This window comes from Dermacentor silvarum, chromosome 8 (assembly GCF_013339745.2).
Source record: "Dermacentor silvarum isolate Dsil-2018 chromosome 8, BIME_Dsil_1.4, whole genome shotgun sequence".
NCBI lineage: Eukaryota > Metazoa > Arthropoda > Arachnida > Ixodida > Ixodidae > Dermacentor > Dermacentor silvarum.
Genome location: NC_051161.1, coordinates 94,388,944 through 94,410,233, shown reverse-complemented (window position 1 = coordinate 94,410,233; position 21,290 = coordinate 94,388,944).

Genomic DNA, 21,290 nt, shown 5'->3' with positions numbered 1-21,290 from the left:
GGTCGTCACGAATGGTGAAGTTAACAGCTTGGCGGCGAAGTGCGCGAGAGGCTGGCAGCGGGGACGTGTCAGAAAGTAGGTCGAGGAGGGCCGCTATCCAGGGGTCGAGGCGCTGCTCTGAAGCAATTCTGTCGATGGTGAGAGGCCAGACGATGGGTGTTAGTGTTGACAGGCAACTAAGGCCGGTAGGCAGAGGAGACCGTGACAGAGCATCAGCATCCGAGTGCTTGCGGCCAGAGCGGTAGACGACGTTGATAGCGAACTCTTGAAGTCGAAGAGCCCATCGGGCAAGGCGGCCACATGGGTGTTTCAAATTTGATAGCCAACAAAGGGCGTGATGATCTGTGACGACGTCAAACGGGCGGCCGTACAAGTAAGGGCGGAACTTGCTAAGGGCCCATACGATGGCTAAGCATTCTTTTTCAGTCACAGTATAGTTGGTCTGCGCTTTGGTGAGGGTACGGCAGGCATAAGCAACAACGTATTCAGGGTGTCCGGGTTTTCGTTGTGCTAGCACGGCGCCGAGACCGATTCCGCTGGCGTCTGTGTGTACTTCCGTCGAAGCTGCAGGATCGAAGTGACGCAGAATAGCAGGTGAAGCGAGAAGACGTCGTAAAGTAGTGAACGCCTCGTCGCAGGCTGGAGACCATGATGACAGGTCGCCGGAGCTACCCAGAAGCTGTGTCAGAGGGCGTATTATAGACGCGAAGTTGCGAATGAAACGTCGAAAGTATGAACATAAGCCGACGACACTGCGAAGTTCTTTGAGATTTGTCGGTCTGGGAAAGTCAGTAACGGCACGCAATTTCGCGGGATCAGGTTGGACGCCGTGCTTAGACACGACGTGGCCAAGAATGGTTAACTTTCGAGCGGCAAAGTGGCATTTTTTTAGATTAAGTAGGAGCCCAGCGTTGGTAAGACACGTCAGAATGCACCTGAGGCGGTGAAGATGTGTCGTAAAATCCGGAGCGAAGACGACAATATCGTCGAGGTAACACAGACACGTTTGCCATTTCAATCCACGCAAAACAGCGTCCATCATTCGCTCGAACGTTGCGGGGGCATTACAGAGGCCAAAGGGCATCACGTTGAACTCATAAAGTCCATCAGGGGTAACAAATGCAGTTTTGGGCTCGTCAGCGGCGGCCATGGGAACCTGCCAATACCCTGATCGCAAGTCGAGTGAAGAGAAGAATTCAGACCCCTGTAAACAGTCAAGGGTATCATCTATTCTCGGTAGAGGGTACACGTCCTTGCGGGTGATCTTATTTAGGCGGCGAAAGTCAACACAGAAGCGGATAGAGTCATCCTTCTTCTTAACGAGAACGACCGGCGAGGCCCAGCGACTGTGAGAGGGCTGAACAATGTTGCGGCGAAGCATTTCGTCGACATGCTCACTAATCACACGGCGCTCCGTAGGTGACACACGGTATGGTCGTTGCCGCAGTGGTGAATGTGAGCCCGTGTCGATGTGGTGCGTGACAGTGGACGTGCGTCCAAGGGAAGGCTGAATAGAGTCGAAAGAAGATCGAAAATGATACAGGACGGCGATAAGCTCCGAACGTTGCTCTGGTGTAAGGCCGTCAGCGATGGATGGGCTAAAGATGTCGATGCAAGACTTGTCGGAAGCAGAAAGAGTGCAGATGTCAGTAAGGTCGTCGCGAAAAGTAGCATCGGGCACGTCGACGATGTGCAGGGACTGAATGGCTTGGACATGGCCGAGACACTGGCAACGGAGCAATGTGAGCGGAGCGGACAAAAGGTTGCATACGAAAATATGGCTGAAACCAGCCGAAAAATCGAGGGTCGCGAAGGGAAGCAGTACAGTATTTTTGGCGATGAATGTCTCAGAAGGGGCGAACAAAACAGTGGCGTCAGAGATGCTTCCACAGGACACAGGTAAAACAACAGCGGCGTGCGGAGGAATGTCAGTCTCCTCAGCGACCACTATTTTAGGGGGATGTTCGGGAGAATCGTCGGAATGAAGATCGCAAAAGGCAGAAAGTTCGACTTCGGCCCGCTCGCAGTCGATGATGGCTTTGTGTCGTGAGAGGAAATCCCATCCAAGAATGACGTCGTGAGAGCAGGATGGCAGCACAATGAACTCAATAATGTACATCATGTGCTCAATTACAACTCGGGCCGTACAAGCTGCTAACGGCTGAACATGCTGCCCTGTTGCGGTACGGTGGCCTACACCAGCAACTGGCGTCGTCACTTTCCGGATGGAGCGACAGAGTCTTTCATTTATTACACAAGCGGCGGCTCCAGTGTCCACAAGGGCAAGAGTTCATACTCCCTCAACAGAAACAGCAAGTACATTCGGCGGAGAATTGTGAGGACTTGGACGCTGTGACGGCGACGCAGTTCTTGCCTCATGAACTGCTGCGTTTAGTTTTCCTCTTCTGAAGGCATGGGACAACGACGTATTGGGGAGAGAGAGCGCCGCGCGACGACGTCGGCGTACGTGAGAGGAGCAGCTACCGGATGCGACTGAGAGGACACTGGCACAGCGTCGGCAATTTCTGCTTCGATCGCCTTCCGAATAGCGGGTGACAGGTAAGGAGCAGGACGGGGCTGGCGCTGTTGCTGAGCAAACTGCACCAGTGAGAGCTGCCGAGCTACTTCCTCGCGTTTGAACGCCTGGAGCTGTGGCATCAGTGTTGACTGGTCCGAGTGGACGGCCAGGCCTGCGAGGCTGTCGTCGTTAGTAACCGGGCGACGAGTCAAGGCCCGCTGTTTCCGGAGTTCATCGTAGCTCTGACACAGTTTGATGAGTTCCGCTACGCTGGTCAGTTTTTTTGCACGAAGCATCTGAAAGACGTCATCGTCAATGCCTTTCAAGATGTGCTTGATTCTGTCAGACTCGGGCATCGAGGCATTGACGCGCTTCGAGAGGTCAAGAACGTCCTCAATGTAGCTTGTGAACGACTCGCCAGGTTGCTGGGCGCGCTGGCGCAAACGCTGTTCAGCGCGCAACTGGCGCACGGCGGGGCGTCCGAACACATCTATGAGGGCGGTCTTGAATGCAGACCAGGTGGAAAAATCTTTCTCATGGTTTTTAAACCACAGATGAGCCATATGTGAAAGGTAGAAGAGGACATTGTTCAGTTTAGCGGTTTCATCCCATCGGTTGTGGACGCTTACCCTATCGTAAGTCGATAGCCAGTCCTCCACATCACTGTCGTCAGTGCCGCTGAAGACCACCGGATCCCTCAGGTAAGGCACCCCGGAGCAAATGACGCGTGGAGGGGGCGTGAAAGGAGGGGGCGTGGAAGGAGGGGGCGTGGAAGGAGGGGCCGTGGATGGCGGGGCCGTGGATGGCGGGGCCGTGGATGGCGGGGCCGTGGATGGCGGGGCCGTGGATGGCGGGGCCGTGGATGGCGGGGCCGTGGATGGCGGGGCCGTGGATGGCAGGGCCGTGGACGGTGGGGGCGTGGTTGCGTCTTCGGGCATAGCGGGACGAAGCGTACGGGAGCGGAGTTCCAGGATGGAAGCTTGGCAGGTCGTACCCAGCACCTCCACCAATTGAAATGAGGTTTATTGATGCAAGCGTAGATGTAGATCCTTCGGATATACTGACACAGAACCACAGAACGGGCGGCTAAACAGTTACGCCGGGCAGTGCTCTTAGCGGTCACTTCGGCGTCGTCTTTTGCGGAGCGATCACGATGCTGCTACTGCTGGTGGTGTGCATCATCTGCAGAGCATGTTGCACGTCTTCTTCATCACAATTGCAATACCTTGTAGCAAATATATATTACAGCTAGTAACTCGCCTACTCTTGTGGACCGTCACGAAACATTCAGCTTCGACGATTCGTGCACCATAGGTGTAGTCCGTCATTAATTGTGCGTATACAGTGCACCTATTGTCGCGGTACAACGCCAAGAGAGGACAGGGAGACGTTCTTCAAGAACAGCAGGACAACCTGTTCTAGCAAAACGGAACGGAGACACGTCTTCTTCGTCCGTTAATGCCCCCATCGTCGTTGTCGTCTTCCTAGACCACACGCGTCATTTGTCCCTCCCTAGAAGAGCATCGTCCCGATGCTATACCAGAAATGTCACTTGCGGTAGTGAGGGTCTCCCGCATAGTCATTCGCTCACATATGACTTCATGCGTACAACATGCACAAGTTCAGGACGGTGCGGGCGGCGCCTCGTACAGTTGGGACTATCGGGGACACCTCGTAGGTGACAATATATTCAAGTGTCAGCCCATTCACTTATTCTTGATACGTCGGCGATAAAGTGGGCGGAAGTTTTCCTGCCGTTTGGGACAGATGTGTATAGACAACGTGCGCGAAACTTACTATGACAGGAAGCGCGCTACTCCCTTTGTCATTCTTTAACGAGTGGTACTCACTCTTGCCGACGTTCTGGGGATGAAGCCCTTTCTGTGAAGGCTAGCGATACAAGGCTGGCGGACGAGCGAATTTCTGTATCCTCAAGGAAAGCCGTACATCACGAAGGGCCGGTAACACGTTCGGACAGTTGCAGCAGCGGTCCGCGAACTTGGCCACACAGATTGCAGCCAACTACTGCACACGTCTTCAATCCACGTGATTCAATCTGGCATGATTGGAGCACAGTGTGTTAGCGAAAACTCAGTTGCATTTCCGACAGCTGATCGCACAGAAGCAAGGTAGAAGCGGTAATGCTTTCGTATTCGTGCGCGCTCGCTGAGGAGAGGTATGGCGCGCTGCCGTGAGCGCCATCTCGTTTCTCTAAAACAATCTGCTCCGCGGAAAGGGTCAATACATATACATACAAAGAGAGGGGGAGGAGGATGCGCATGCGCAGTGCGGGTGTGGACGCCGCACGGCGGATGGAGGGAGGGAGTGACATAGCCCCGACCATAAGCTGCTTCGCATCTAAAACAACAACATTGCGAGAACGTCAATCCCTACACACTACGCCGGGGAATATTGCGCGAAGAGTTCGGCGAGGAGGCTCGGGGAAGACAAAGTGCTCCTACTTGAAAAGGTAAGTGCAGAGTTTTTTTTTTCACTTTCAAGGTCTCTTAACTGGTCGGTTTCTCCAGTCGGGTGCGGCGAGAGGGGCCAATCCGCACATGGCTGGATCCTTGTCGCTGCCGCGTCGACCTGGGCACACCTTTCCTGCAATTCGACTTCGCGCTTTTCGGCGTCCGCTTGCCGCTGTTCGTCGCGTCGTTTTTCGAGGCGTTGGTGTCGCGAGGGATTTGTGTTCATGGCGCTGTAGCCGAGGAGAAGTGACGGAGCCCAGTCAGGGTCCGTCTGATCGAACAGTTTAACTGGATTCCCTAAGAACGCCATATGAACAAAGTTACAAAACTAACCTTTCGTTATATATCACCGCTATCACGCTGTCAAAGCCGAAATGAATTATTTACCTGCAATGGAGTGGGCGCCGCAGACTCGCAGGTTGCGGTTCTCGATGTCTAAGTTGGCACGTTTAATGCGCGCCAGCCATAGGCTGCGTCGCTTCGTGCTCAACGCTTTCGTGCGCTCGCACTGGTTCTCCACGATCTTCGGTAATGAAAAGAAGTTGCTGTTAGTCGGTTTTGTTCTCCCGTGAGTGTCACTGCGGTTGGAACGACCAAATATCATGCACATGACCTTGGTGACAACACGTCTTGAGGGGCTTGTAACGACTGTGGGAGAGCGAGTGGTTCATATGCATGACGGACGCACATGCCAGAATTCCTTTCAGTGACGACAGTGCAAGCTATGTATTCGTTCAGAGGCACATCGCACGGTGACTGGTTTTGTCGGCGTAGCTGCACGAAATCCCGTCATCATATTTCGACGACTTGCGGTTGTATGTCGCACCAGAGTCATTGCCGGCATAGGCAGCCTGTCCAACAAGCGGCCGCTCCCACAAAACGAAAATTACAACGACTGACAAATGCACGAACCCATTCCAGCTCGCTTCTTGCAGAGTGCCTCTGCGTCCCGCGGGGCCCCGACGCGGTACATATTGTTTCTCGCGGAGCCCGCTAAGGTGGCGCCACAGGGCAATGCCAAAGCCGGACGATTGTTCTTGTACATACGAGAGGTGATAAAACGGAGGTGTTTAACTACAGTGCCCAGAATATACTTTAAACATATTCTAGGCACTGTAGTTTAACTATCGTCCTATTTCTATTCTCTCGTCCATTAGTAAAGTTGTTGGTGTTTCGGAAAAAGTTACTGAGATGTTCGTCACTGGAGGCGAAACGGTGCCGAATGTAGAGGCACTGCTAGCACATATGCCATCTTGGTAAACCTCCGTACTTACTCTGGGTAGTCTGTAGACTTTGTTTGTGTATCTACTTTGCATTATGGCGAACCATAACATAAAGAGGGAGAGATAAATTATTTGTGGCTTGTTTTATATCCTTTATACTACCACCTCAAAAATCGTGGCAAATATATGCATGAAACTGTGTTGTTGAAATGTTTGCTATAACGCAAACAAAAATAAATCTATGAACCATTCCCGGTTGCTATCCATAATTGCATTGTAAAACATTATTGTGAGAATTCACAGAACAAACAACCTACAAATTTAGATTTCTACTACAGAAAATTTCTTTCTATGGAAGAAACATTTGATTTAAAACACGAATTTCTTCTCTTAATGGTCAAAGACAGAATTTTCCTTCATTTTTAATAGAATTGGTCCCCATCTTAATGGTCAAAGACAGAATTTTCCTTCATTTTTAATAGAATTGGTCCCCAAACAAAAATAAGAAAAGTTTGTCCTCAATACTCTGAGCGATATGATACTTGTTCGTCTCTTTGCTAACCTTAATTAACATTTGCATTCAGCTTGATCATCTACGCAAGTATAGGCAGGTAATCTTGTATCCACCAGCCAATTGGTCTAAGATTCTGAATAAGATACAGCTGCAATCAGGACGAGCTATGCCGCTCACATCCCTATATAAACTCGTAGGGTCGATGTGCAGGATGTGTCGCGTAGTTTCAGATGTTTTGAAGCCCGGTATCTTGTCAACGGTCACGTGCCATGCATTATATGTAGCGTACTTATCTGTATATGTATGGTCAGTTACAACCACATCCCAGCATTGTTTTTTCGAACTACAGGAACGCTGCAGTAATGAATCGAACAAAAGTTACTCCTGCAATGGAATAAACTGTCTGACAGTTTTAAAATTGAAGAACATCCATAAACAGAATACTCTGGCGAAATCATTGAAAAACGAGATAACATAAAAGATGTTTCAGAAATTGGCATAATTTTTATTGTTCTGTCACAAAATGTTCTTAACACGGTGCGCTTAGCATGCTTTTTTCTGGGGGGGGGGGGGGGGGGGGGCGTGATTGTATGTTGCAGCACGGTTCTGACGGCCACCGATTCCCCTCGTACTGGTACCACACGGCGATACCGTAGCACCATGCGGCTTTCACAAGGTTTTTTACACCTGTGTTACTCGCGAAAATTCATCGTTAGTTTCCGCCAAGGAGGCTTAAAACAGTTTTTTTTAATCTCCTTGGTCCGCCCCGTTGGTTCCCCCAAGGAGGTTTTGGTTCCCCTCAAAAAGCAGGCGCCATGTAGCAAAATTTGGAGCACTTCAGTTTCGCCTTTAAGAGTGGTACGCAATAGCATTCATTGATCCTTGACTGCTTCTCACGCTTCCCGGCAACCGAAGCTTATGTAACCGTAATGTTTACCGGGAAACGCGTACGCTATGCACCACGGTGTAAGATATGCACGAAAGCGAGCTTTCTGGTAGATATGCGGCCTCATGCGCGGGCAGATCCTCTGTTATTGTTTCGCCCTTTTAATATTTCAGTCTGAGAATCGTTAACCTTAAAAGGCATGCAGTGTGGGTGTTTTCTTTCATGACATTTGTTTGGGGCTGTCATTCTCAAAATTCCAAGGAATAACTTTACAAAGCATGTAAGACAAGGTATGGACAACTTCAGTGATAGAAGAACTTTAGTGCCGTATAGAATATACACTGCAATTTTCGCTCGGGGGACGCCAACGCCGACACCGCTTTTTCTGCGACACGGGGCCCTTAACGCTATCGCGTTGTGTGTTATGGGTTTCGCTTTGCTTACCACCTTACCTTACTAAGCGTGCGCTAGGGAGCCTACATGTAGGCTCCCTAGAGTGCGCGATAGGCCAACGCCAGCTAGAGGAAATATCGGTATCCATCCAACTCCTCAAGTACTAATGCGGAACTTCGTGCAGCGTATGCGATTGCTTCTGGTGACCAGAGCCATTGTCTCTGTGCGACCACACAGAGAGAAAATAAATGTTTAGATACAGCTTCTATACAGTCATGCATTAGCAGTCGGAGTGTCCGATTGGGAGAAAGTGTGTGTGTGTGAGAAAGGTGGGAGGCCCGTCACGGTGTAGAGATAGAGAGGATATAGGACAGCTTAGAAGAGCGTGTATTTGTTGTACATGTGTAGGCATAATACTGCTATCAGGAGATCTACAGAAAAGGGGGCTTATTTACACTATTTACTCCACCCTCCTCTCGTCCGCTGTACACTTCAGCATCTTCTTCTCCATCCGCAGCAGCACTGAATAATAACAACATATATATATATATATATATATATATATATATATATATATACTGTAACTGAAGGTACTCTTCTCCGGACCATCGCCAGTTGGAGTTCGCGCCTCGAAGAGGTAGGATGTGTGTCACGTGAGCCCCGGAACAACACTTTGCAATGTGTCGAACGTGGTATAAATCATGGATCCGTGACCTCAGAGAGGTGCGACGTATTGCTAACGCATTGCTCTGCCATTTCCTGCTAAGTCCGAACTGCACGTTTCTGCTGCCACAGGCGCAGCGTCTCAAGCGACAGCGGTTTCTACCAGAGGTGCAGAGTCTTTAAACGCTGGCTGGCACAAAGGCAGAATGCGAGAACGCTCCCTTTACCATGGTGCCAGAGCGCGGTTCCGCACCATACCACCGATACCACATATACTGGTACCACACGGCAATACAGTACCACCATGCGGTTTTTACGGAGGTGTTAGACCGCACTGTCTTCAGGGTGTATGTACCCTCACGAAGACGGCCTGGTTAGACGATAAAATGCGTGTTTAGTTCGCCCTTCTTCCTTGGTTCTCCCCAAAAGCTAGACGATTAAAAACTGGAAGGTGGCATAGGAGAAGATCATGATATATCTGCAGACATAATGGGAAGTTTGACTTATTCTCAACAGGGTCAATCAGAGGTCTTGGAAAAATGCCGTTATCGTGCAAGATTTGCGATGGTTAGCAAAAGCGCTCGTGTTCGCGGCAGCTGACATGAATTCGAAGACCTGGACAAGAAGCATCGAGTCAAGGTTAGCGATGACAACCTTTGTGTTTTCTTGCTCTTGTTTCTTGTGTATTTGCCCCCAAGCAAACAGCCAAAGTGAGCTTGAAACAATTTATCCTTAAACAAGCACCTCACTCGTGCCCAATCAATACAGCGGCAACTGCCCAGCAGTCCGCCTACGCGACAGCCGAGACCACTGTCATCGCTGAAGGGCAGCTTCCTGCATCGTCGACGCAGCAGCCGAGGTGCGCGAGCCCGACAGGGGTCGAACCAGTCGGCGAGAATGGCGTCGGTCACCCGGAGCGGAGGCCGTCCACTGAGCAGCACTCGCGGTTGTCGATTCCATTCCCGGCTCAGGAGGTGGAGGAGGCGGCAACCACGAGTCGGCGACCGTCTGGTCGCCTCATCCGGACGCGAATCTCCGAGACATTCCTGCTGTCGGACGACCACAACCGCGCCTTTCAGCAGGTGGGATCAAAGTTTGTCTATTTACAGAGAGAGAATAAACTTCATTCTGGAATCTCGGTCCCGGATCACCTGCTTTGTCTGCCAAGCCGAGCTTTATGATGGCTTGTATGTAGTCGGGGAAGGAGTCCACCAGCCACTCCGCAAGTGTCGTAGGTCTACGGGTGGGTGCGAGTTTGGGAAGGCTCGAGTGAATAGCGGGATGGCTCCCCGCACAATCCCACAGAATGTGACCATTATCCGGGAAGCCGCCACATGCTATGCGAGCAGGATAACCAGGAAATCTTTCTATGCAGCGCTGAAAGTGTGGGGCCAAGAAGGAGATGTACGATGATGATGTAGAAATTGTACAATACGTATATGATATGACTCACTGTTTCCCACGATCCTACTAACCCCATCGACATTTTGCAAGTTCTTCGCCCGAGAGATTCGTAGCGGCATCCTCTTTCAGAGGACGCTGCTGCGACCGCATATTTGAAATGCACTCTCCTCCAGGCCCTTGCTTCTAAGGGTCTCTGTGAGGCAGTAGTGCCTTGTATCTCTTACAAGTTTTTATACTATATTATATTCATTGCGCCCTATCACATCATTGTCATGATCTTATAATTTTGTCATTTACGCACCTTTAGTGCTCAGGATTTTAGGCCCCTTTACAGCCACCCTACACCTACCCACTGTCATTGATCATAATATTGCTCACTCAGTACATCACGCCTTGGCGCTCTTTGGCCATAGCTGGCCCTTGCGCCATAAAGCAACATATATCATCATCATCCTACTAACCCCGTTTTTATGTCTTGTTAGGAGGTCCCTCCGACAGTTGTTACTTCGGGACGTCCGAATGTGTACTTATATCCATCTCGTAGGTGATTTCTTCGTCAAATAAATAAATATTTCCGTGAAAAATATAGTAAAAGAGACATAGGCAAAATGCTAGACTACAATAGATGGAAGAATACCTGATAATCCCTGATGCAGGCTACTCGCCGCCACGTTTCAAATGGGATGCAATTTAGAGATCACCATTATCGAAACTGTGTTCTCGTCGGTGCCTAGGAGTACGGCCCCGTGGCGAGCCTCCGAGATGGGCGCCGCATGTCGACGTTCCGGCGCTTCCGTGACGTGGGGCGCGCGATGCGCTCCTCACTGTCCTCGTCGTTCCTCGAGACGCCCGGGGCGGGTCTGTTCGGATCGGGCCTCGCCCGCCGCCTCTCGCTGCACGGCTCGGCCCAGGAGCGGATCAAGGCACTGAACACGGCTTCCACTGCGAGACCCAAAATGAAGGAGGTGAGGAGTGCATGCGGGTTTTAAGTGCGAAGAACTTGAACAGCCCGGGCTGTCGGCGTCTATCGCGTGATCACGCTCAAAAAACAAGTGCCCAAACAGGGTGAAAACAAATGCAGAATTGATCAGAATCGGTTCAAATTAAACTAAAATGATTAAGAATAATTTAAAATACAGGAATAATCAAGCATTAATGGCTTTCATCATCATCATCATCATCATCATCATCAGCCTATGTTTATGTCCACTGCAGGACGAAGGCCTCTATCTGCGATCTCCAATTACCTCTGTCTCTCGCTAGCTGATTCCAACTTGCGCCTGCAAATTTCCTAACTTCATCACCCCACCTAGTTTCCTGCCGTCCTCGTCTGCGCTTCCCTTAAGCGCATTAATTTACCAGAAATTCGTTAAAGTTGCGTTTAACTATCAGCAGCAAAGGCTTTGGCTCCATGTGCGAGGCGGTTTCATACCAGTTTTGCTTTAGCACAGGTGTCAAAACGGATGATGAATTACTAAACACAGGATAAAACAAGATAAACACAAGGAAAACTGAAGTAATAACACCGGTGAATCACTGCTCCGCTATTCCTCAGCTTTCAGGTTGCGTGGAACTGCATTACCGCCGAGTTTACCATTGCATTAGCGTTAAGTTTTTATTGTTCTGTGTAAGCCATTGTAGCACAACTGAAACAAACACAAATAATACACGCGCGGGCACCACGGGTGCTATAGTCATAAGTGCGCATGCGCAGGAGTTCGTTAATCCATATGCATTTAAGTTCAGCACAGAAAAGGAAAAGGATTGAAAAACCGAATCTCTTTGTATCAGCCATAAGTCTACTTGACTATGTGTCAATCAGTGCGTTTTAACAGCGAAGCAGTTTAAGCCAGTGGTTGCGCCGTTAGGTATACGCCAAAAAACGTGGCCGAGCGATGGCACCCCATACGTCGCCTAGCAACGCCTCGCATCAGCCGCGCCGTACCTGGCAGCAGTTGCCAGGTACAGCCGTACCTGGCAACAGGTACGGCTACTGGTACGGCTGTGGTACGGCTGGTACGGCTACAGGCACGGCTGTTGCCAGGTGCGGCCGCACCTGTTGTTCGGCTCCGGAGCCGAATATTCACGTCATCGCTGGCTTAGCACCGCTTCACCTGCCTACCCATGACGTCACCACACCATGCGGATTGCTCGCCTAGTCGTGCAGAGGCGCATCTAAGCCGTGACGTCAGGGTACGCGGGGTATATATACATGGCTCCCGTTTCGCCGCCGCGTGACCATTGCTGTTGTGGAGAATGTGGTCACCGAAGATCGTTATTCCAGAGGACGAGGAAGCGCGGCGCGAAGGACGACGCGCCGCTACTCGTGAGTCAGTGAGACGACTTCGGGCCGATCCAGAGTAACACGACGCAGAATCGGCGACTAAACAACATCGAATGGCAGAAGATTCTGAGTTTCAAGCCCACAATAGTGAGCAAACCCGTGTGAGCAACCAGAAGCGTCGCCAAAACGACTCGAGCCTGCGAGTCGGGGATAATCCGTAGCGGCTAGTGAACATGATCTACCATAACCTCGCATAACTTGGCCGAACCTGTAAGCATAACCACCCAGATAACTTGGCCGAATATCGAAGCATAACTACGCAGAAACTTAGCCGAACCAAGAATAAGCTAGGTGGGGCCGCCAGCTTCGCTGTTTGCCCAGCCTTCGCGCCACTAGTGCAAAAGTGTCCCTTTTTTTCTGATATGGAAAGCCTCCAAAAGTTGGTGTTCTTCTTACTTCGTAAGCTTCCTGTGCCTGCGGTGTCCGCTCCTCTGCTCTTTGTGTTCCCTTTAATTTCGCGGCCATGATTCAGCAGAGATCAATTAACTTGCCCAATAAAGAGTTAATGCTGGTCTAGTCTGTTTGTCACGGCTTCGAAAGTCACCGGAGAATACGAAGGATAAGCGGGGAGACATCAACATGGTCACAAGACTCTTTGAGGTTACCTTGCGTGGCCTTCGTGTTCTCTGTTTTCCGTTTGCAAGCCGTGCGCCCTTCTTACGACAACACCGAAGCTTTGCTCAGAGAACTTGCTTGATCCGTCGGCTGTCGCGTCCGCAGGGCAAGGAACCGTTCCGCAAGATGGTCTTCTCTCTTCTGGTCCGCGTCGTGGTCACCGTGCTTGCCGTGGGCTTCGTCATCGCGGCCGTGATGTTCCTGACGCCGCATACGCCACCGCCCGAACTGTGTCACAGCCACTCGTGCCTGGAGTACGCCGAGAGGCTGCTGCAATCCATGAACGCGTCCGCCGACCCGTGCGACAGCATGACGCGCTTCGTGTGCTCGGGATGGACGGCGCACAACGCGCTCAGCGTACGCCTCAGCGTGCTGGACGCTGCGCTCTCCAGGCTGTCTCGGTTCGCGCGCTCCGCGAGGGCCTCGCTGTCGCAGCCGCGAACGGCGGAAGAGATCGGCGCCGCTTTATTCCGCAGCTGCGACGTCGTCATCAGGTGCGTGCGCAGGGACCAATAGGCGCTTCGCTTCGCTGCACCTTTCATCCGACATTCGGCGCACATAAAAGATACAATGTGCATCTTCGGAATTCATGTAAAGCGATGTTTCGTGAATCGGTATATTATATTGACGCGTGTACTTACTTATCCTTTTCTCGGGGACTGCATATCGTCCGCTAACAACTTAGTTATCACTCAGCGCAAGACTAGGCTGCATGATTTTCAACTTACTCGGATGTTATCGTTGATTCTCTTGTGAATGTTCTCGCCGAACAGTGTGTAATCGTATTGCAAGCGTGGCACGAATGGTGTAGTACTTTCTGGAAGGCACGCGGGCACCAGCAATTACCCTGGAACTTTCGATGAGTCATGCATAAAAGCCGATGCGCTTGGCCCGCAGATCGCATTTTCGACGATTGACTACTGTGCTCGCTGCTCTCGTTGTGCTTGGCGGTTGCCTGTCGTTTCTGGGCGCAGGTTCTCCCAATTAAGATTTATCTTCGTGATTCACAGTTGTCGCTACTGCGTTCTTCACCGTCACAACAACGTGACATTATGCTGCAAAAGTGTTCATATTTTGCACCGCGTTTTGCAGCGTAGCATTTACGTGGACAGCCGGTAAAGGCGCGATGACCCCGCGTTCCTTTGCGACGACTAGAGTGACTAGCGAGACCTTGAAATGCGCACCCTCTCGCATGCAACAAGCGCACAACTTCTACCACATCTGACAATTTCGTTAACAAAACTACCAATTGTTCAACCCTCGGAGTAGGTTAATTCTGCTAATCTTATTGCCGCAGCTCGCCTACACGTTATTTCTTTACTGCACCGGAAACTAGCTCTGCTCAGCTGTGGGTACAAATACAGTAAACTCTCAGTTGTACGTACGTAGGTTTAACGAACATTTCAATATAAGGAACTTTCAGGAAATCCCTGGTGATTTTCTGTGCAAATATCTTTCAGTTAAACAAATTTCTGAATCACGAACATTTCAGTTGAACGAACTTGATCAGTGGACCCGGGCTCATTTTTTAAATCAGTTAACGAAGTTTTCTGGTTTGCAGCACGGGCGTAGCCGATGACCGCCGCCCCCCAAATCGCCCCTCCAGCGGCGGCGGCGCAGCATCGTTTGCGCTTACAGCGCCGCAGATGCAAAGCTGTTGTGCGGGAGACGAAATCGAAGCACGTGGTTCGTTTTCACCAGTTTTCACTGGTGCAAAGCACAGAGCACCAGTGTTCTTTGGTTGCACTGGGGCTCTGTGGTTTTCACCGCACAGCACCAGTGCAAACGAAAATTTTTTAGAGATAATTAGCAACGTAACTGTTACGCTCCATAAACCGTAACTCCAAATATTCCATTTCAGACTTCCCAGTCGATGTGCTGCTGTGCCCTGTGCTGTTCCATATTCTAGTGAATAATTGACTTTAGTTAAGTTTCAGTTAAGTGAACTAATTCCTTGGATCCCTTAAAGTTCGCTCAAGCGAGAGAGTTGACTGTGCTTTTATATTCGTTTGCTGTATGTATGTTTAAAAACGAAATGTTGTATTATTTTTAATAAATTGAATAATTTAGATTGATTGATTCCTGGTGGCAGGGGGGAGAGAAACGAGATGGTCAACGTGAGACAGGCCCTGGCCGAGGCAGGCGTTGCATGGCCTGGTCACGCGATTGGCAAACCGGATGCGCTGCACACTCTGCTGTTCGCCGCCATTCGCCTCGGCTGGACGGCCATCTTGCACGTTGACATTCGCCCAGGTGGATATTGTCTTTGTGTTGAGCAAAAAATCCTAAATACCATTGCTCATCAAAGAAAATTTAAGCAACTCATTCACGCTGCATGGTTTCTGGCCGTGGAAAGCACACGGAAAATAAACAAGCGTGGTAATTGTTGAATTAGTGGTTGGTTTGCTTAGTGTTGTCGGCTAAAAATTTCTTACAGCATATCAAGAACCCTACTCATCACCATAATAATAATTTATTTTTCCTTTAAGGACCCCTGTCGGGGTATTACATAAGGGGGGGGGGGGATACTGAAGGTATGCATAGGAACAAAGACATGGTTACAGTTTCGTACAGCCTGTGGATTAGTTTGAGAACAGAACTAAAAATGAAAAACTTAGCGGCACACTGAATACAATGTAAAAGCAAATTAGCAGAAAAGTCACAATGTGAAGCGGCAATCGCAAAAGAAGGAAAACACAGTAAGGTCATTATAAGGTAACAGTTGGATGTGATCAGTAAGCAGCTGTTTAAAGATAATGGGGTTACGCTCGCTGACAACTCTATCTGGTTAATTGTTCTACTCTGCGATGGCGCTAGGCAAAAACGATTGATTGAAGGAAGATGTTGAACCATGCAAGTGCTGGATGCTGCAAGTGTTAAAAAGGCGACGAGATATACAGGTTTGTGGAATTAGAAGCTTTCCATGTGTAGGAAGTTATAATATAGTCGGTGGAAAAGGCACAGCTTTGCACTTTTTCGACGGAACAGCAATGGTTCGAGTGCCAAGGATGATTTAATCGCACTGACGCTTTCTTGACCGCTGTACCTGTAAGTGATGAATCTAGCTGCCCGATTTTGTATTGATTCTGAAGCTTGGTGCGGGCTCCAAATAGCTGAGGCGTATTCAAGTTTACTTCGTATGAAAGTTTCGTAATCTAGTTTTCGTGTGGATGCGGGGCACAGGGCAAGGGTACGTCTGACGTAACCAAGGGATTCAGTTCTGTCAGCAGCCAATTTTGTTATGTGGTTGGTCAAGGTAAACTTGGGGTTAATAGTCATACCGAGTTTACCCAGACTACGGAGCGCTTAAGCCGGAATTTTAAGGTATCAAATTCAGCAAATCGAAAATGATACGCTGTGCTTTGCGGGGTTAGGGCGGCTTAAATCAACACATACATAGATCATGATTTGCACACCGCACATCACAAAAAAAGTCATTTAGCCTCTTTTAAATGCAACGGTGGACATATCCGATTGTACGTCTAGTAGGGGGACATCCACGTCGTTGGCTTAGAGGCTGTTAGATTCTCCTGCTATGCACAGGGGTGCGTGTTTTCTATTCAAAGCATCATCACGATGAGTGTGGTTAGAGAGCAATGGTACATAATGGAACTACTGCGCAGTGAGATTTCGCAGTCTGTTATAAAATTCTAAGTGATCAAAGCAACGAGACAGGCACGGAACAATGATATTCTTATTGCGTTGCGTTTGTTGGCGGTTGCGTCACTCATTTCTGCCTCTCTTGTGTTCAAAATTATACTTCACCTTCAGTTACGATAATTAAACCGTCGGGTGGCTCAGTGTGCAATGACATTCCGCTGTGAAGCACGTGGCCGAAAGCTCGATGCTCAACTGCATTGGCTGCATTCTATTCCGAGGAGAATGAAACAAAAGAAAAGACGCGTTTGCACCGTAAAATCTGTGTACGGCAAAGAACGCTAGGTGGACCAAATAATCCGGAGCCTTCTATTACGACGCCACTGATGACCTATACTGTGCGGTCTCAGTACATTACATCGCAGTTTTTTGAAGCTATGATAATTGTAGTAGCTAGCACAGCTGTTATGCAAAGTGACGCCACCAGACGCTTTCGCCAGCTAAGGCATAGCTCATCAGTCTGCATGTCGTCATTTGTGCCTAATGCGATCATTACAACAGCGGTGCGTGGAACATTTCCCACGCGTAATGCTGTACTGAAAGCAAATAACTGGTGATAGGTGTGAGTTGAAGAATTAATTCTTGCCCGACAAAAGCATTGATTGCGGTTTACAAAGGCACGTCTCCTTACCGGAACGTTGGTTTCACGCTGGCGTTTTCCTTGTTTCGCCCGCAGTTGTCGATCACTTTGAGCTTCCCGCCTCCTGAGACACATCTATGTAGTTTCTATTAAAAAAATATTTCTCTACAGCAAACTCAATAATGTGTATTTTGCAGGTAGCGGCGGTGAACCATCTCACGCAACCCGTTCATCTAGACGCCAAACCGACACCGTGGTGCTAACACTATCTCGTGAGTTTGGCATGCTGGCCAGGAAGCGCTCGTCTCAGCAGGCCAGGCAGCCTGCCCGTCGGGCGTACGTTGGGCTTCTCAGCGACTACCTGGGAAGCGGCGGCGGCGACGTGTCAGTGGTGAGTTGCTGGTCGCTATACTGCATACGCCAAGTGCCGTCTTCGTCGCAAGCCATTTTCTACATTCATAAATCCTGGATGCCGATCGACAAAGTGTATTTCCGAAGCACAGCTGGAGCAAATGAGCGCAGCAGTGATTCGGTCGGCTGTCGGAAGTCGCAGACCACAAAGTTTCACGCTTGAAAGGCGAACGGGAGCTTATTTTCTACGGCAGATTTGAATCACTAGTGTGACGCGATGACCACGTGGCCAAGTTGAATATTCAAGTCACACGAGTCCTGCACGACTTCTGTTCTGCACTTCCGACGTTCTGCTGAAAGTCTGGAACAGGAAGTGGGTTGCGAAAGTTTCGTTAACTGATAACTGTGTACATTTTCATGTCCACGACTGCTATCATCCTTGGTGTGCATAAATCGTGCACACAATAACTTGCGCAGCATTTTTTTCCAGGCAATCTTACCACGTCAGCCTTACTTTTCCGCACCGTGTATGTGTATTCATAGCCTGTCACGTCGGCCGATGCCGGAGAGAGTGCAGTCTAAAAAATGATGTCCAATCGCAAAGGTAGTGCGATCTCAAGCCCTCCTCGTGGGTATATGCGGTCTATAAATATCTGGGCCGATCCTGAAAGTACTGCAGTAAAAACATTTATGCAGTCCGACGCTGCTCCTACGGCCCCTACTTGAGGGATAATGCGATACAATGCCGTGCACAGTGACTCCGCCACGTTCTCACTCCCAACTCAGGATGACACTTTCTTTGATCGAATTCAACTAGAGGGTGAATTGCCTTGGAACTTCTTTTTCCATCTTCTGAGTTCCGAAAAGTATATGCGGGTTTTGGTGCCTATTAGGTGGTCGTTCATCCTTTCAGTTCATCAATCACACTCGTTTGCTTAGAGAAATCACAATGGACGCTGTAGTACTCCTCTTCACCGCGTGCAAACCAAAATGGACTGCAGAACAAAGCCTTCGAAGTCGCCGGTCGCGTGGACGCCGAGTTTCTTGATCCCCTGGCCAGCATCGTGAGCGACCGGACTGCGCGGACCACTGCGCTTGAGAACAGCACCGTCTTTAAGGACCGGCCGGCGCTGGCGAACCGCTGGCGAGAAGCCCTGTCTTCCTACGGCGTCCCCGCGGGACACGACGTCCTACTTCGCAACGAGAACAGCGACTTCGTGCGTACCTTGGTCGACATATGGGAGTCGAAGGGCGAAGCGGAGACGCACATCTTCGTCTCCTGGTGCATCGTGCAGGTATCGCTCTATGTATATAAGAGTCACAGAACGAGTTTCGGGTTTATGGCGGCTACAGACTTAATACGAACACTGAACACAAATCTATAGCGGCTTTCCGTATTTACTCGAACGTATCGGAGGCCATTCTTTAGAGTGCTTTTAAAAGAGATACGGAGCATTTTTATGAATTATTTTAAGGGCAGTGCAGCTCCCTCTACGCAATTCGTTTTTTTGTTTAAAGGTTTGCCGTGCACGGCTCAATTATCTTCACATTAAGGTGCATGTTTAAGAATCTCGGGACATCCAAGCTAAAGTATTAACTCGGATGTCGACGGACACATCTGAATACAAGATAATGTATAAGTAAGCGACAGTTGGGCTTACATTTGAGGATTCGGTTTCGCCACAGCCCGTGAACATTGTCGAGCGCTGAAAAGTACTCTCCCCGAGAAGAAACAACAACTTCAGACGCTGGTCTACATGCGATCGGCATGTCTCTTTCACTGTTAGTAGTCTGGATCGTTGCGGCATGGGTTCTAATTGCGGCCGAGCTGATATAATTCTGGCATTCTGAAAGTGTACCATCTCGGATGCCCTAGACAAAAACGGGAACGGTTCACTGTAGGAAGAAATTGGTGATAACGAAGCCAGCGATGTAGAGGATAACAAAGACGAGAAAACACTGCACATGCTAGCGATTAGAACCGAGAAGCTGTACTGTAATAATATGCGTGTTTCTTTTACAGCCGAAATATTTTTTCCCCTTTGGTTTGCATTTGAAGAAAGTTTTTTTTTAACACTCCCAATTTTGGGATTCTGCCTAGAGTTCATACCGACCTAGAATGAAGTATATATGGCAAATTTGCCTATTACAGGTTGTACAGAACAACACTGAAAACTTTATAAGGAAAGCCCATGAAGCTGACACCATAGACGCCCGTAACAGGAAATATCACGCGCCCTCGGCAGGAAAATCAAGGAAAACGCGTACGGTGCTCTCTGTTTAAGTATTACGCTCACTGTACAGTGTTATATGTGGGTGGACCGCTGGATCTTGCAAAAGTGTTAGGTTTCGAGCAGTTTGAGACCATAGCTATTAAGCCGCACAACACGCTTATGTGTGCATATTGGCACAAGTTGGAAGTGACAATGCCAAACTGTGTTTCTAGACTTAAAAAATATTCGCCATTTTCTCACAGCGTGAGGGTTGTAAACATTTAATGCCCAGTGTGTTATCGCGAAGAAATGAAACCCGAACGAGAAAGTGCATAGCAGAAGACCTCGTACAAACAAACGCTGTTGAGAATGTGATTTCGCGGATGCTACCTGGGCAGCAAAAGCGAATATGTGTTCTACACTTAGGTCTCTAGCCGACGACCATGTTGTCATTGCCCCAGGGAGCTTTCCACGTTTGCGTTGATAGCCCTCTAGCGAGGTACCCATCCAAGAACCTCATGTCATCGCCGTTAGAAGAGCACCGGCAACGCCTCGTTCATGGTGAGACAGCGGGTGTATCTGGTGCACGCGACGCGAAAGCACCCGAGTCTCATGCAATGAGAAGTGGCGTCTCTCTTGATAATCAGGGCACGAGAGGAATGAGTTTTGTGAGGAAACGCGGTCGTCTCTGTCAAAAAATAAAAATAATGAAAAATAAGGCTTTGGTTACCTCTCCGAGCAAATTCTGTAAAAACATTTAACCTTGTGTTTCCGGGCATCAAGTTAGCCCACAGCACGGTGTCAAAAAGGAAGGTGATCCGACGGCGGCGCGAGCCGCGGCCACTTAGTGTGACTCTACGCACGCCGCTGCCGCAAAGGGCAGCACCTGTTCTGGGGGCCACTTTTTCGCTCGCTTTGCTGGCGCTTTTATGGGCACGCGGGGCAGAAGTGCTTTATTTCGATGAATATTTGTCGTTCGCCTGCTTAAAACGACTCTACTTGGTTGGAGGAACGTCCCTGCCAACATTCCGATTGACTCCGACGCGGCGAGCAGCGGTAAGCGCAGCGCGCCGTCTGCTCGAGCAGACGACGCGTCTCTCTCGTGTTTGAAATGACAATATTTTGACTGTAAGTTGCATGAAGCCTTCTACCTGCTCAGGATTTGGCGTCTAAATAACGAAAAATTGCATATCTTTGGGTATAGGTGTAAATGCTGACGGAGGTCTTAAATTTCCACTCTTGTGCCGCTTCTCCAAGGCCTCCTGAACACGTGCTGCACCTAGCGGCGGCGCTCACTTCCAGTCACACGAAGTGGCCGCTCTCTCGCCCCAGCGCGGGCGCGCCGTCGGAACACCTATCTTCTTACACCGTGGCCCACAGTAAACCAGTTTGTTTACTGTCCTTCATTGAAGAGTGCTACAGTATCATGCCTTCGGGAAATTTCGTCAGGCCTAATTG